The sequence below is a fragment of the Hordeum vulgare genome, chromosome 3H, assembly GCF_904849725.1.
Source record: "Hordeum vulgare subsp. vulgare chromosome 3H, MorexV3_pseudomolecules_assembly, whole genome shotgun sequence".
Lineage (NCBI taxonomy): Eukaryota > Viridiplantae > Streptophyta > Magnoliopsida > Poales > Poaceae > Hordeum > Hordeum vulgare.
This window is the reverse complement of record NC_058520.1, coordinates 433,319,349-433,335,079: the sequence shown is the minus strand read 5'-3', so window position 1 is coordinate 433,335,079 and position 15,731 is coordinate 433,319,349.

The window sequence follows — 15,731 nt, the reverse complement described above, 5'->3', positions numbered from 1 at the left end:
CGGGCTGGTACCAACCGCAACTAGTGGGTCAGCGCCCGTCCCATCTGGTCGTACTGATGTACGATGAGAAGATGAGAACTATGATGTTAGCGCATGCATGACTACAACACATGCTAACATGTCCGGTGAGGCTACATGACGTCAGGATCCAAGAGGCAGCTAGCGAGGCTACACGGCCACCGGTCTCTCCTGATGCTGATCGGGCAAGGCGACCGTGTAGCCATGCTTGCACCTACCCACTCCATGATGACCGACATGTTGACAACTGTGGCGCTCGAACGGTGGGCCTCGCGCCGGACAAGACTCGACAACAGGTGGGGCCCACGGCCAGCCGGAGAGGCTGGCAGCCGAGACCCGCCCCTTTCTTTCCCCCGCTACTATACACGTCCAACTAGCCTATAAAGCCGAACAACAGCCCGCATAGAGAGGGGCTGGCCAGCACATGATTAATCAAACAACCCCCACGTAACACATCCTATAGAGGCAACGAGACCGGTAGCGAGAGCTCCATCTCCTTCCTCATGAATAGCTCGAGGAGCACCCATCTATTATGATCACCTATAGTCACACTGGTGGTACTAGGGGTTTTACCTCATCGGAGGCCCTCAGCCTGGTTGGATCAGCGTCATGTGTCTTTCGCCTTCACCCATTCCTAGACGTTGTCAGCGCCCGTCGGCCCTAAACCATAATCTAAGCACCCCCCGTGGCATCTGCAACGGAAATACCATGACATTCTATTAGTGTGTGATAACATGATTATTTATTCTATAATAATTATGTTTTTATGTTTTAATTAGTGTTTGTACCAAGTAAAGTCTTTGGGATGATTTGCATGATGAGTAGAATTGATACGGTGCAAAATAGAAACTTTGACGCCTAGTGAAGAATTTCTCTGATTTTACTATAACGTATTTTTAAGTTGAAGTTTCTACATAGTGCTGATATACAAATTTGCCAAGTTGTCCCAACTTTTCAGAATTTTTGGAGTTACATAACTATGGCAATTAAATATATTACTACACACTATTATGTTTAAATAGATTCTATTTTTGCATGCATAGTTTGCTTGTTTTGATTGTGCTATGGATTATATCGGGGGTATAAGACATGGAGAAGTTAGAATATAGTACCTTATGCTAAAATAAAATAAAAATCAATTTACAACAGTACGTAATAGTGTTTATTATGTTGCCTATACTAACGGATCTCACGAAGTTTTGTTGAGTTTTGTGTGATTGAAGTTTTCACGTTTTGGGTATTATTTCGATGGACAAAGAAATGAGAAGTGGCAAGAGCCTAAGCTTGGGGATGTCCAAGTCACCTCAAGGAAATATTCTAGAAAGACTCAAGCGTATAAACTTGGGGATGCCCCGGGAAGGCATCCCCTCTTTCGTCTCAATCCATCGGTATGTTACTTGGAGCTATATTTTTATTCATCACATGATATGAGTTTTTGCTAGGAGCGTTGTTTTCTTTTGTTTATTTTTACTTCAAGTTTGCCACAATCATTGTTTGCTGGACACACTTATTTGATAGAGAGACACCATCATCATGATTTGTTAGAATACTCTATGTGCTTCACTTATATCTTTTGAGATTAGAAGTTGCTCTAGTACTTCACTTATATCTTTTTGTGCACGGTGACATGTAGATTTTGTAGAAATAGTATGCTCTCGTTCACTTACATTTGTTTGAAAGTTAGTAAATAATGACAGTAATTTTCATGGGTCATAATACTATATAAAAAATAATGAGTGTTCAATACCTGATAATTAAAACCATGATGTAGCACATATAGAGAAATTGTGGTTAATGATATTGATGTGGTGATATGAAAAGGTGTGGGTGCATAACTATTAATTATGAGAGGTGTTGATATTAAGAGATGTTGAAACTTCTTGAACGTCAAAAAAATTAAAAGGGCATGGTGATGATGTATGAGCATTTCTATTCCTCGTTGAAAACCTAGTGTTGTTTTGAGTCGGAGTCGCACCATGGTTAATTTCTGCCAACCCTCTCCCTTGGGCATGGTAGTAGTACTTTGATTTGTGATAAGACTAATACAACTTTGCAATAAGTATATGAGTTCTTTATGACTAATGTGACACCATGGACATACGCAATCTCACCTCCTCATATTTGCTAGCCTCTATAGTACCACGCATAGCCCATTCTCACCTCAAGGATTGGTGCAACTTTTGCCAGTGGATCCAAACCACGTGACATGATACGCTCTGTTGCATTTCCATAGCCATTCCGAGGTATATTGCCATGCAAATTCCATCATCACTTCACATGACTAGTTCGTTCATAATCATATTGCTTTGCACGATCATATAGAGCTGACATAGTATTTGTGGCAAAGCCGCCATTAATAATAGCATTTGTGGAAAAGCTACCAAATTTCATATGTCGAATACATGTCATGCTAGATCATTGCACATCCTGGTACACTGCCAGAGACATTCATATTGAAGTCATGTTGCTTCATTCATCATATCGAGTTATCCATGAGTTGTAAGTAAATAAAAGTGTGACGATCAGGATTATTAGATCATTGTCCCACTGAGGAAATAAAGATGGGGAGGCTAAATGATCCAACCATAAAAAATGAATGAAAGAAAAAGAGAAAAGGGACTTTGCTACTATACTTTACCACACTTGTTCCTCAAAGTGGCACCATGTTCATCATGTAGAGAGTCTCATGTTATATCATTCATATGCTAGTGGGAATCACAAAATTTATAAACTTGGCTTGTATATTTCGATGACGAGCGTCTTCAAAGGCCCGAGGTCTTCATGAGCAAGCAAGTTGGATGCACACCTCACCTAGGTTCAGTGGAGCTTTCATACACTTATAGCTCTAGTGTATCATTTGCATGGCAATCCCTACTCTTTGTAACAATATCTATCAATGGGTATCTCCACACCCCATTGGTACGCCTAGTTGATACGAGATTATCTTCTCCACCTTTCAACCCCTATGAAACCTACCACCTTACTCTATTCCACCTATATGCTATATCCAATGGCTCACACTCATGTATTGCGTGAAGAATAAAAAGTTGATGCATATTGAAAAAGTATGATCCAATTGCCTGACTTGGGAAGTGTGGTGCTTGACATTTTTAGTTATGTGGTGAAGATGGAGCCATGCCTTGCTAATATAGTAAAGATTGAAAGGGTTGAAACAATCTTTGAGGATCATACACTTTGAAAGATAAATTGTTTTGCTACTTATACTTATAAATATTGATGTGTTACCATTTGTTAATTCATTGTTTCTGACTGATCATACATGTATAAGCGTACATCATGGATAGCATGTCACATCAAAAATTATGTTTTTATCATTGACCTACTCGAGGATGAGCAGGAATTAAGCATGCGGATGCTTGATACGTCTCCACCGTATCTATAATTTTTTATTGTTCCATGATATTATGTTATCATTACAGAACACTTATTAGGCACTTATCTACCAACTTATATCATTTTTAGCACTAACATATTGATCCAGTTCCCAGTGCTAGTTGTTGTTTTCTACATGTTTTTCTACTTTTTAGGTTCGAGTATCAAACGAAGCCCAATTGACCTGAAACTTTTTGTGAATTCTTTATGGACCAAAGGAAGACCGTGGAGTATCGCAAGATGGACGGGGAGGCACACAAGGCCCCCACAATCCATCAGAGCGCGGCCTGGCGGGACACGGCATGATGGTTTGTGGCCGCCTCGTCACTCTCCCGACCCCGTTCTCAGGCTTAAGAAAATCCTATTTACCCTAAAAACTCTAGAGGAGGTCCCAAAACACTTTTTACGTCACCGCAAATCTCCGTTCCGATAGGAGGCCATATAGAGCTCCTTTCGGGCACTCTACCGGAGGGGGGTCGATCAAAGAGGGCTTCTTCATCAACCTGGCTGCCGTCATGATGATGTGTGAGTAGTTCGCTGTTGGGAAGCTTTGCATGGGAAACAAAAAATTTCCCACGCAGACATAAGATCTATCCATGGTGATAACCATCTATGTGAGGAGAGAACAAATCCACATACCCTTGTAGACCTCTAAGCGGGAAGCGTTAAGAAACGCGATTGATGTAGTCGAATGTCTTCGCGACCTAAATCACAAGCCGTCCCGTGATCCAATCATGATCTAGCACCGAACGGACGGCAGCTCCGCATTCCGCACACGTACAATTTGACGACGATCTTCGCCTTCTTGATCCAGCATGAGGGGAAAATAAGTAGATGAATTATCCGACAACACGATAGCGTGGGAGCGATGTTGGAGGAGCTGATCCGGCAGGGCTACGCTATGCACTGCCCAACTAGCCTACGGGGTGTCACGAAGTAGTGGAGGGAGAGGGGATGCACTATGGCTTGAGGTGCGGCTAGCCTCTCTCCTCTCCATTATATATAGGTGGTAGGTAGGGTGGCTCCCTAGGGACCCCTAGGGTTGGCTGGCGGCGCACCAAAGGAGAATCCTCCTCCGCCAATTCGGTTTGGTGGAGGAGGAGTCCTCTTCCTAGTGGAATTTCCCCACCTCCTCTCTATTTGGCCGAATAGGCCCATGACGTTGGAACCTAGCCCACCAGGGGCCACCTCTTGGGTCTATGTGGTCCCCTCCGGGTGGGCGGCCCCTCCCTGTGAACCCCGAGAACCCATTCGTCACTCCCGATACTTTACGGGTAATACCCGAAAACTTTTTGGAACCCGAATGCATCTTTCCTATATATCAATCTTCATCTCCGGACCATTCCGGAACTCCTCGTGATGTCCAGGATCTCATCCGGGACTCCGAACAACATTCAGTTACGAACATACATAAGTCATCTATACTTAAACATCATCGAACCTTCAGTGTGCACACCCTGCAGGTTCGAGAACTATGTAGACATGACGTGAGATACTCTCCGGTCAATAACCAATAGCGGGACCTGGATGTCCATATTGGCTCCTACACATTCTACGAAGATCTCTATCGGTTGAACCACTATGTCAAAGATTCAGTTAATCCCGTATATTATTCCCTTTGTCCTTCGGTATGTTACTTGCCCGAGATTTGATCGTTGGTGTCTCTATACCTTGTTCAATCTCGTTACAAGAAAGTCTATTTACTCGTTCTGTAACACAAAATCTCGTGACTAACACTTTGGTCACATTGCTTGCAAGGCTTGTTGTGACGTTGTATTACCGAGTGGGCCGTGAGATATCTCTCCATCACACGGACTGACAAATCCCAGTGTTGATCCATGCTAACTCAACACACAACTTCGGAGATACCTGTAGAGTACCTTTATAGTCACCCAATTACATTGCGACATTTGATACACACAAGGTATTCTTCCGGTGTCAGTGAGTTACATGATCTCATGGTTATAGGAACATATACTTGACATGGAGAAAACAGTAGCAATAAACTGATACAATCACATGCTACATTCATAGTTTGGGTCTTCTCCATCACATCATTCTCCTAATGATGTGATCTCCTTATCAAGTGACAACTCTTCTCTATGGTCAGGAAACCTTGACCATCTTTGATCAACGAGCTAGTCCATTAGAGGCTTACTAGGGACCATTTGTTGTCTATGTATCCACACATGTATTTCAGTTTATAATCAATACAATATTAGCACGGATAATAAATGATTATCTTCAATAAAGAAATATAATCTAGAGTCATATTTCCAATAGTCTCCCACTTACACTAGAGTCAATAATCTAGCTCACATGACTTATGTGATTTACATTGTAATGAACATAACACCCATACAGTTCTGGTGTTGATCATGTTTCCCTCGTGGAAGGGGCTTAGTCAACGAGTCTACATCATTTAGATCCGTGTGCACTTTGCAAATACTTATGTCCTCCTCCTTGATGTAATCACGGATTAAATTGAAACGTCGATTTATGTGTGTGGTCCTCCTGTGAATCCTTGGTTCCTTGGCTAGAGCAATGGCACAAGTGTTGTCATAGAACAGAGTCATTGGATCCAATGCACTGGGCACAACTCCAGGATCTATCATGAACTTGTTCATCCAATCACCTTCTTTAGCCACCTCTGAGGCAACTATGCACTCCGCTTTGCATGTAGAATCAGCTACCACGCTTTGCTTGGAACTGCACCAGCTTACCGCACCCCCATTGCGAATAAATATGTATCCGATTTGTGACTTAGAGGCATACGGATTAGTGTCATAGCTTGCTTTGACGTAATGCTTGACGACGAGCTCTTTATCACCTCCATAATTGAGAAACATTTCCTTAGTCCTTTTCAGGTACTTTAGAATATTCTTGACCATTGTCTAGTGTTCAATTCCTGCATCACTTTGAAACCTTCCTCCATACTTATGGCAAGGCTGACATCAGGTCTTGTGCAAAACATGTCATACATGATAGTGCCTATGGATGAAGCATAGGGGACAACACTCATATTTTCTCTATCTTGTGCAGTCATCGGGCATTGAGTCTTACACAACTGCATACCTTGTAACACATACAAGAACCCTTTCTTGGATTGTTCCATTTAAACTTCTTCAAATAACTTTATCAAGGTATGTGCTCTGTGAAAGTCCTATTAAGCGTCTTGATCTATCTGTATAGATCTTGATGCCTAATATGTACACAGCTTCTCCTAGGTCCTTCATTCAAAAACTTTTATTCAAATAATCCTTTACGCTTCCCAAAAGTTCTATATCATTGCCAATCAGCAATATGTCATCCACATATAATATTAGAAACGTTATAGAAGTCCCACTCACTTTCTTGTAAATACAAGCTTCTCCGTAAACTTGTATAAACCCAAAGGCCTTGATCACCTCATCAAAGCGTTGATTCCAACTCTGAGATGCTTGCACCAGTCCATAAATGGATCGTTGGAGCTTGCATACTTTGTCAGCATTCTCTGGATCGACAAAACCTTCTGGTTGCATCATATACAACTCTTCCTTAAGGAAACCGTTACGGAACGTTTTTTACATCTATCTGCCAAATTTCATAATCGAAATATGCATCTATTGCTAACATGATTCTGACGGACTTAAGCATCGCTACGGGTGAGAAAGTCTTATAATAGTCAACTCCTTGAACTTGTGAAAACCTCTTTGCCACAAGTCAAGCTTCATAGACGGTAATATTACCGTCTGCGTCCGTCTTCTTCTTAAAGATCCATTTATTCTAAATGGCCTTCCGCCCTTCAGGTAATACTTCCAAAGTCCACATTTCATTTTCATACATGGATCCTATCTCGGATTTCATGGCCTCTAACCATTTGTTGTAATCCGGGCCCACCATCGCTCTCCATAGTTTGTAGGTTCATCATTGTCCAACAACATGATTGATAAGACAGGGTTACCATACCACTGAGGAGCGGTACGGGCCCTTGTCAACCTACGAGGTTTGATAGTAACTTGATATGAAGCTACATGGTCATCGTCAACAGCTTCCTCTTCCACATAAATATCTTTCTGTGTTGCGCCACTTGCTAGTCGAAGTATAGGTCCTATAACCTTATCAAGTTCTATCTTCCTCCCACTCAATTCTTTTGAGAGAAACTCTTTCTCAAGAAAAGCTCCGTTTTTAGCGATAAGCACTTTGCCTTCGGATCTGAGATAGAAGGTGTACCCAACTGTCTCTTTTGGGTATCCTATGAAGACGCATTTCTCCACTTTGGGTTCCAGCTTTTCAGGCTGAAGCTTTTTGACAAAAGCATTGCATCCCCAAACTTTAAGAAACGACAACTTTGGTTTCTTGCCAAACCAGAGTTCATATGGCGTCATCTCAACGGATTTTTATGGTGCCCTATTTAAAGTGAATGCGGCTGTCTCTAATGCATAACCCCAAAATGATAATGGCAAATCGATAAGAGACATCATAGAACGCACCATATCCAATAAAGTACGATTACGACGTTCATACACACCATTACGCTATGGTGTTCTAGGCGGAGTCATGAAACAATTCAACATTTTTTTAAGTGAGTGCCAAACTCATAACTCGGATACTCTCCTCCTCGATCAGATTGTAGGAATTTAATCTTCTTGTTACGACGATTCTCTACTTCACTCTAAAATTGTTTGAAGTTTTCAAATGTTTCAAACTTGTGTTTCATCAAGTAAATATAACCATATCTACTCAAATCTTCACTGAAGGTGAGAACATAATGATAACCACCGCGCGCCTCTATGCTCATTGGCCGCACAAATCAGTATATATGATTTCCAATAAGTCACTTGCACGCTCCATTGTTTCGGAGAACGGACTGTTAGTCATCTTGCCCATGAGGCATGGTTAACATATGTCAAGTGATTCAAAATCAAGTGACTCCAAAATCCATGAGCATGGAGTTTCTTCATGCGTTTTATGCCAATATGACCTAAGTGTCAGTGCAATAAGAAAGTGGTATGTAACATCCCAAATTTTGGAATGTTAATATAAGTATTAGATTGATTGTTTGTTTGTTTGAGTGATTGAAACTTGAGTGAAGTTTGAAACTTCTTAAAACTTTTGAATGAGAGGGAATAAAATGGCTTTCCCTTTTTCCTGTGAATTCAAATTCATCCATTTAAAAACAGTGAGAGAAGACAGCATGACTTCTTCAACTATAAAGAATTTGAATCCATGTGGCATTTGAATATCTTTCGATTTTTGCTTTGCATTTTATTCACTCACGGAGTGCCGGGAACATTATCTTGCCAAGCAAGAAAAAGAGAGGAGGAACATGACCCTCCAAACCAGGGGTATTTCTTTGAAATATTTGAACCACAAAACCCAAGATTTATTTGAAAAATAATTGCAAAAAAGAAAATAAATGATTTAGGGATTTTTCTGAAAAAACATTTTTTTGAAGTATTTAATTTGGTCGTGGAAAAATGTCCATCTTTTAGAGTTTATTTTTCTGATAATTTTAATATATATATATAATACCCCTATATTCTGAGTATAATTTATTTCATTTTTATCGTTTTGGTTTCCTGTTTTTGAAAAAAAGGAAAAAAATCTCATTTAATTGGAAATTCCTCGCTCGCCCATTATGAGTTTCCAAACCTGGCCCGACACAGATCTTCTCCTTCCTCTCGTCACCCTCCTCCCGTGCTCAGGAACCATCCATGGCTGAAGAGACAGGAATCCTCTCCTTCCCGATCTCCATCTCCCTTCCTTCCCCGCACCTCCTCGCCCCCTATAAGAAACCCCACCCCGGCCGCGTTCCATTTCCCTCGCCACCATCCCGATCCTCCGCCTCCACGCCCCTCTACAGGAGCTCGCCGGAGCAGCCCCTACAGGAGCTCGCACCACCCCATCCCCCCCTCCAGCACCCCCTAGAACCCCCCCCCACTGCGCGCCCCCACCCCCCTGCCGCACCACCCCTACCCACCCCTCACCCCGCCGCGCCCCCTCCCTACCCCTGTCGTGCCCCTCCCCTCTCCGGAGCAGCCCCACTCGCCGGAGCTCTCCAGCCCTGCCCAGCCTCGGTGAGCTTTCCCCTCACCTCTCTGTTTTTTTTGTTTTTTTAACTTTAGATCTAGATCCAACATTGTAGGATTAGAGGAGCATACCCCTGATACGTCTCCATCGTATCTACTTTTCCAAACTCTTTTGCCCTTGTTTTGGACTCTAATTTGCATGATTTGAATACAACTAACCTGGACTGACGCTGTTTTCAGCAGAATTGCCTTGGTGTTATTTTTTTGTAGAAATCAAAGTTCTCCAAATGTCCTCAAAATCTACGGGGAGCAGTTTTGGAAAACATAAAAAATATTTGTGCCAAGTTCCACCTAAGGGGGTGGGCTAGTGGGCCACAAGCCCTGGCTCCGCCACCACCCCCATGGTGGCGGTGGGCAGGCTTGTGGGGCCCACACGGCTCTGCCGCCCCAACCTCAGGTCTATAAGTTCACTTTCGTCCCAGAAAAAATAAAAAAGAGAAGTTTTTGTTGCGTTTGCGATACTGAGCCGCCGCCACCACATGTTCTTCATCTGGAGGGCAGATCTGGAGTCCGTGTTGTGCTCCGGAGAGGGCAAAATCGTCGCCATCGTCATCATCAACCTTCTTCCCTCTCCAATTCCATGAAGATCTTTGTCGTTCGTGAGTAATCTATTCGTAGGCTCGCTGGACGGTGATGAGTAGGATGAGATCTATCATGTAATTGAGTTAGTTTTGATGGGGATTGATCCCTAGTATCCACTATGTTCTGAGATTGATGTTGCTACTACTTTGCCATGCTTAATGCTTGTCACTAGGGCCCGAGTGCCATGATTTCAGATCTGAAATTATTATGTTGTCACCAATATATGTGTGTTTTAGATCCGATCTTGGAAGTTGTAGTTCCCTACTATGTGTTATGATCCGGCAACCCCGGAGTGACAATAACCGGAACCACTCCCGGTGATGACCACAGTTTGTGGAGTTCATGTGTTCACCAAGTGATAATAAGTTGGTCCGGTTCTTTATTAAAAGGAGAACCTTAATATCCCGTAGTTTTATTTTGGACCCCGCTGCCACGGGAGGGATGGACAATAGATGTCATGCAAGTTCTTTTCCCTAAGCACGTATGAAGAGACATGGAATGCATGCCTACATCACATTGACGAACGGGAGCTAGCCACATATCTCTCCGTGTTACAACTGTTGCATGATGAATATCATCCAAACAAATCACCGACCCATTGCCTACGAGTTTGTCCTACTGCTGTTGATACTTGTCTTGCTCTGCTGCTACTACTACTGTTGCTACTGCTGTTACTTGTCTTGTTCTGGTGCTACTGTTGCTACTACTGTCGCTTGCTACTGTTGCTACTTGCTACTGCTGTCACTACCGCTGTTCCTTGCCACTGTCGTGACTCGCTACTTTGCTGTTACTACTTTGCTTGCAGATACTAATCTTTCAGGTGTGGTTGAATCTGATAAATTCAGCTGCCAATACTTGAGAGTATTCTCTCACCTCCCGTCGTGCGAATCAACAAATTTGGGTCGAATACTCTACCCTCGAAAACTGCTACGATCCCACGCGCTGGTGGGCGTCAACAACATTCTTCTAGTTTCGATTGCCGGAGAGTGCTAACAACATTCTTCTGTAGCCGTTGCAAAGGGGAAGAACAGTTGACATCAAGCATTTTTTCGGCGCCATTGCTGGGGAGGTATTGCTATATTCTCTGAGTCACTTGGGATTTATATCTGCTGATCACTATGAAGAATCTGAAGGATCCAAAGACCAAAGTCTTGCCCTCAACTACGAGGGGAGGTAGGGAATTGCCATCTAGATCTGCACTTGATTCACCTTCAGTTATGAGTAAGTTTGCGACATCACCTGCTGCTAGAAATCTTGATATGTCGCCTGTGTTGGATACTATGCCTGATACTGCGAGAGATGCTATGCTTGATACTATGCCTGATGATACTATGCTTGATACTATGCCTGATGCTATGCCTGATACTGCTAGAGATGCTACTTTGCCTGATGTTCCACTAGGGGTATTCCTTGATGCTCATATTGCTAGAGTTACTGCCAATGCTCGTGATGCTTCTAATACTGCCGATACTATTGAGATAGAACCTGCTTTTGCTCCTGCTAAATCTAGCTCTCCTAGATATGAATTGCCTGATATACCTGAGGGTTATGTTATGGAGGAACAGATAGCTGAGGATTTTCTTGCGTGTAAGGATGCCTATGACACTGAGAAATTACTTCTCAAGTGGAAAGAAAAATCTCGGTAAGCTAAGATGAAATACGACCCGAAGTTTGCCACTTCACCTATCTTTATCACCGATAAGGATTATGAATTCTGTGTCGATCATGAGATAATCTCTCTAGTCGAATCTAATCCTTTTCCCGGTTATGAGTCTGACCCGGTCGTAGCCCATCTTGCCAAACTACACGATATAGCCACCCTTTTCACTAATGAGGAGAAGATCCGCCACTACTATATCCTTAAGTTGTTTCCTTTCTCTCTAAAGGATGATATTAAAGCCTGGTTTACCTCTCTTTCTCCTGGATGTGTGAGTAGTCCCCAGGAGATGGTCTATTACTTCTGTGAGAAATATTTCCCTGCCCATAAGAAGCAATCTGCCTTGCAGGAAATATACAACTTTGCTCAACTCCAAGAAGAGAGTCTTCTACAAGCTTGGGGAGGCTCGTCCAGCTACATAATGATTTCCCTGATCACCCTCTTAAGAAGAACGAGATACTTGATACCCTCTATAACGGACTTATCGATGCCTCTAGAGACCACCTAGATAGTTGTGCCGGTTGTGTTTTTAGGGAACGAACTGTAGAACAAGCTGAGACTCTACTGAATAACATCTTGATCAACGATAATGCTTGGACTATTCCCAAACCACCTCCTAAGCCAACTCTAAAGAAAAGAGGTATTCTATTCCTCAGTCCTGAAGATATGCAAGAAGCTAAGAAATCTATGCAAGAGAAAGGCATTAGATCAGAAGATGTCAAAAATCTACCACCTATCGAAGAGATCCATGGTCTCGATAACCCGATACAGGTAGTAGAAGTGAATTCTCTGCGTAGGTTTGATGTGAATGATATTCCTTTTGATAAACCTGCTAGCCTATGCTTTGATGAATTTGACAACTTTGTTGCCAAACAACAGAGTTTCAATGATTATGTTAGCAGACATTTGGAACAAAGTACTCGTATGCTTAGCCATTTAAGTGCTTGTGTAGATAGAAATGTCAACGATCTGAAGCTTCTGAGTAATCATGACTCTATGATTACTACTCAGGTAGAACAAGTACTTAAAGCTCAGAATGACCTGCTCAATGAATTAAATGACAACTCTGTCAGAGTCATTACTAGAGGAGGCAAAATGACTCACGAACCTTTGTATCCTGAAGGTCATCCTAAGAGAATTGATCAAGATTCTCAAGGAATCAATGCTGATACACCCAGTCATCCTAAGGAGAAGAAGAAGGATGATAGAAACCTACATGCCAGTTCACCAAATACTGTCACACTGGAAGAACCTAATGATATTTCTGTGTCTGATGCAGAAACACAATCTGGTGATGAACATGAACCTGGTGACAATAGGGACAGTGATGTTCATAATAATGCTCAATCTAGCAATGATGAGGATGTGGAGATTGAACCTACGGTTAATCCTGATAACCCACAACCTAAGAAATACGATAAGAATGACTTCACTGCTAGGAAGGATGGTAAAGAAAGAGAGCCATGGGTTCAGAAATCTATGCCCTTTCCTCCTAAGCGATCCAAGAAAAAGGATGATGAGGATTTTGAGCGCTTTGTTGAGATGATAAGACCCATCTTTCTGCAGATGCGATTAACTGATATGCTCAAGATGTCTCTGTATGCCAAGTATATAAAAGATATCGTGACTAATAAACGGAAGATACCAGATCTTGAGATCTCCACTATGCTTGCCAACTACACTTTTAAAGGTGGAACTCCTAAGAAACTTGGTTATCCCGGAGTACCCACTATACCTTGCTCCATTAAAGGAAACTACGTAAGAACTACCTTATGTGACCTTGGAGCCGGTGTTAGTGTTATGTCACTTTCTCTTTATCGTAGACTTGAATTGGATAAGTTGACACCCACTAAAATTTCTCTGCAAATGGCTGACAAATCAACTGCTTTCCTTATCGACATTTGCGAGGATGTGCCTGTTGTGGTTGCTAACACCACTATCTTAACAGACTTTGTTATCTTGGATATTCCTGAGGACGATGCCATGGCTGTCATCCTCGGAAGACCCTTTTTAAACACGACAAGGGCTGTTATAGATTGCAACAAAGGCAATGTCACTTTCCACATCAACGGTAATGAGCACACCGTGCACTTTCCGAAGAAACGATATCAAGTACATTGCATCAATGCTATCGAAAAGACATTATCGATTCTCATTGGGAGCTTTGAATGCCCTATTCCTCGTGTCAAGATGAAGTATGATTTTCTTGTTGGGGAGATACATATCCCCATTGAGGTGACTTAGTGTCTATTCGAAAATTCTCCGTTCTCTCTTGCGATTTGAGAAAGTTTTGATCAACCGCATTGACGGATTTGATCAACCGCATTGACGGATTTCTTTCGATGACCATGAAACAGATGAATCAAGGAGTCATATACCTCTGTTTTAAGCTTTCATTTTGTGTTGCTTAGAAGAAAAATGATAGAATTAGTTTAGCTTTTCCTGTTTTCTGTTTTAGCATCCCGGAGAAAAATACCTCGAAAATAAAAGTTCTCCGATCGTCCTGAAAATTTAGTATGGTTTTTTTGGAATTTTTTGAAAATTTCCGGGCCTGAGAGCTGGCATGGGATCCAGACCAGTGGGCCACAAGCCCTGCCACCGCCACCTACCCCCTGGTGGCAGAGTGCAACCTTCTGGGGCCCACAGGCACCCCCTCCACTCATTCCAGCTCTCAGCCTCTTCTTCCACCTCCAGAAAAAATTGTTTCGTAGCTCAAACCCGTGTTTTTGCTCATTTGGCTGTGATTTTCGATCTCCTTGCTCAAAGCACCATTCTCCAAACTGTTTTGGGGAAATTAGTCCTTGGTAAGTGACTCCTCCATTGGTCCAATTAGTTTTTGCTCTAGTGCTTTATCCTTCGCGTATTCTTGCTACCTTGGTGACCTTGTTCTTGAGCTAGAAATGTTGATTTTAGCAGGTCCCAAGTAGTTTTAGCGCGTGATACGGTCTCTAGCCACTAGTAGGAGTAGTTGCTACAAGGTGTGGTGGGTCTTTATTCACTCTTTCTCTTGAACTTCAAAAATTTCAGCAAAAGGAAATTATGTTCAGGAGGAAGTTTCATGGTGGTTCCTCAAGTAAGAAGGGTCCTTGTCTTTCTTTTCGGGAGCCCGAACCTTTTCAACTGAGGGACGCACCTGTACAACCATGTGAATGGCCTTCCGATGAGTTCATGATCGAAGCAGGTTTCAAGGATGAATTTGATACACTTGTCCGCAACGCCGGGTTAGAAGAATTCCTCTCATATAAATGTGAACAGTATGTTATGCTGACTGCCTCTTTCGTGTGTAGATTTAAATTTTCAGTTGGCCGTGACTCATCCATACTGTTTGATCTGTACGATAAATCCTATACCGTGGATTTGGAGGATTTCAATAGGATATGCAAGATACCCGATGGGGGTAGTATTAATGATCCTTCTAAGTCTTCGGTCAGAGACTTTGTCTCCAGTATAATTGTTGGAGAAACCAGAGATATCACGCAAGCCACCATAGGAAGCATCCATTTCCCTGCCTTGCACTACCTTGCCCTCTTCATAGGTAGGTGCATTAACGGCAAGGGTGCACATTGTCACCTATGCGCTTCCGACCTTAGTATCCTTAAGAGCGCAGTAACAGGTGACAGGAGCTTTAATATGGGAGCTATAATAGCAAGGAGGCTGAATAAAAATGCCAGTGAGGGGGATTTCTTTGGTGGAGTTTATGCTACACGCTTAGCAAATTTTCTTGGAGTATCCATCTGTCCAGAAGACCCTCCTCTCCGTACAGCCTACCTTGATCATGTCGCTCAAACACGCTACCAGTTCCTTGAGAGAGATCATGGATCCCTACTATACCGCTTGATATTTAACCGGCAGCGTGTTTTCCATATTACCCTTCCTACTCCTGCTTTCTTTGACTTTCAGGTAAAACGAAGATACTACATAAGCATAGGAGAGGCAGAGGAGTATGAGAGGGAGGCGACTGCTGCTCGACTTCGTGAGGCAGCTATTCAGGCAGTGGCTGCAGCGATCCC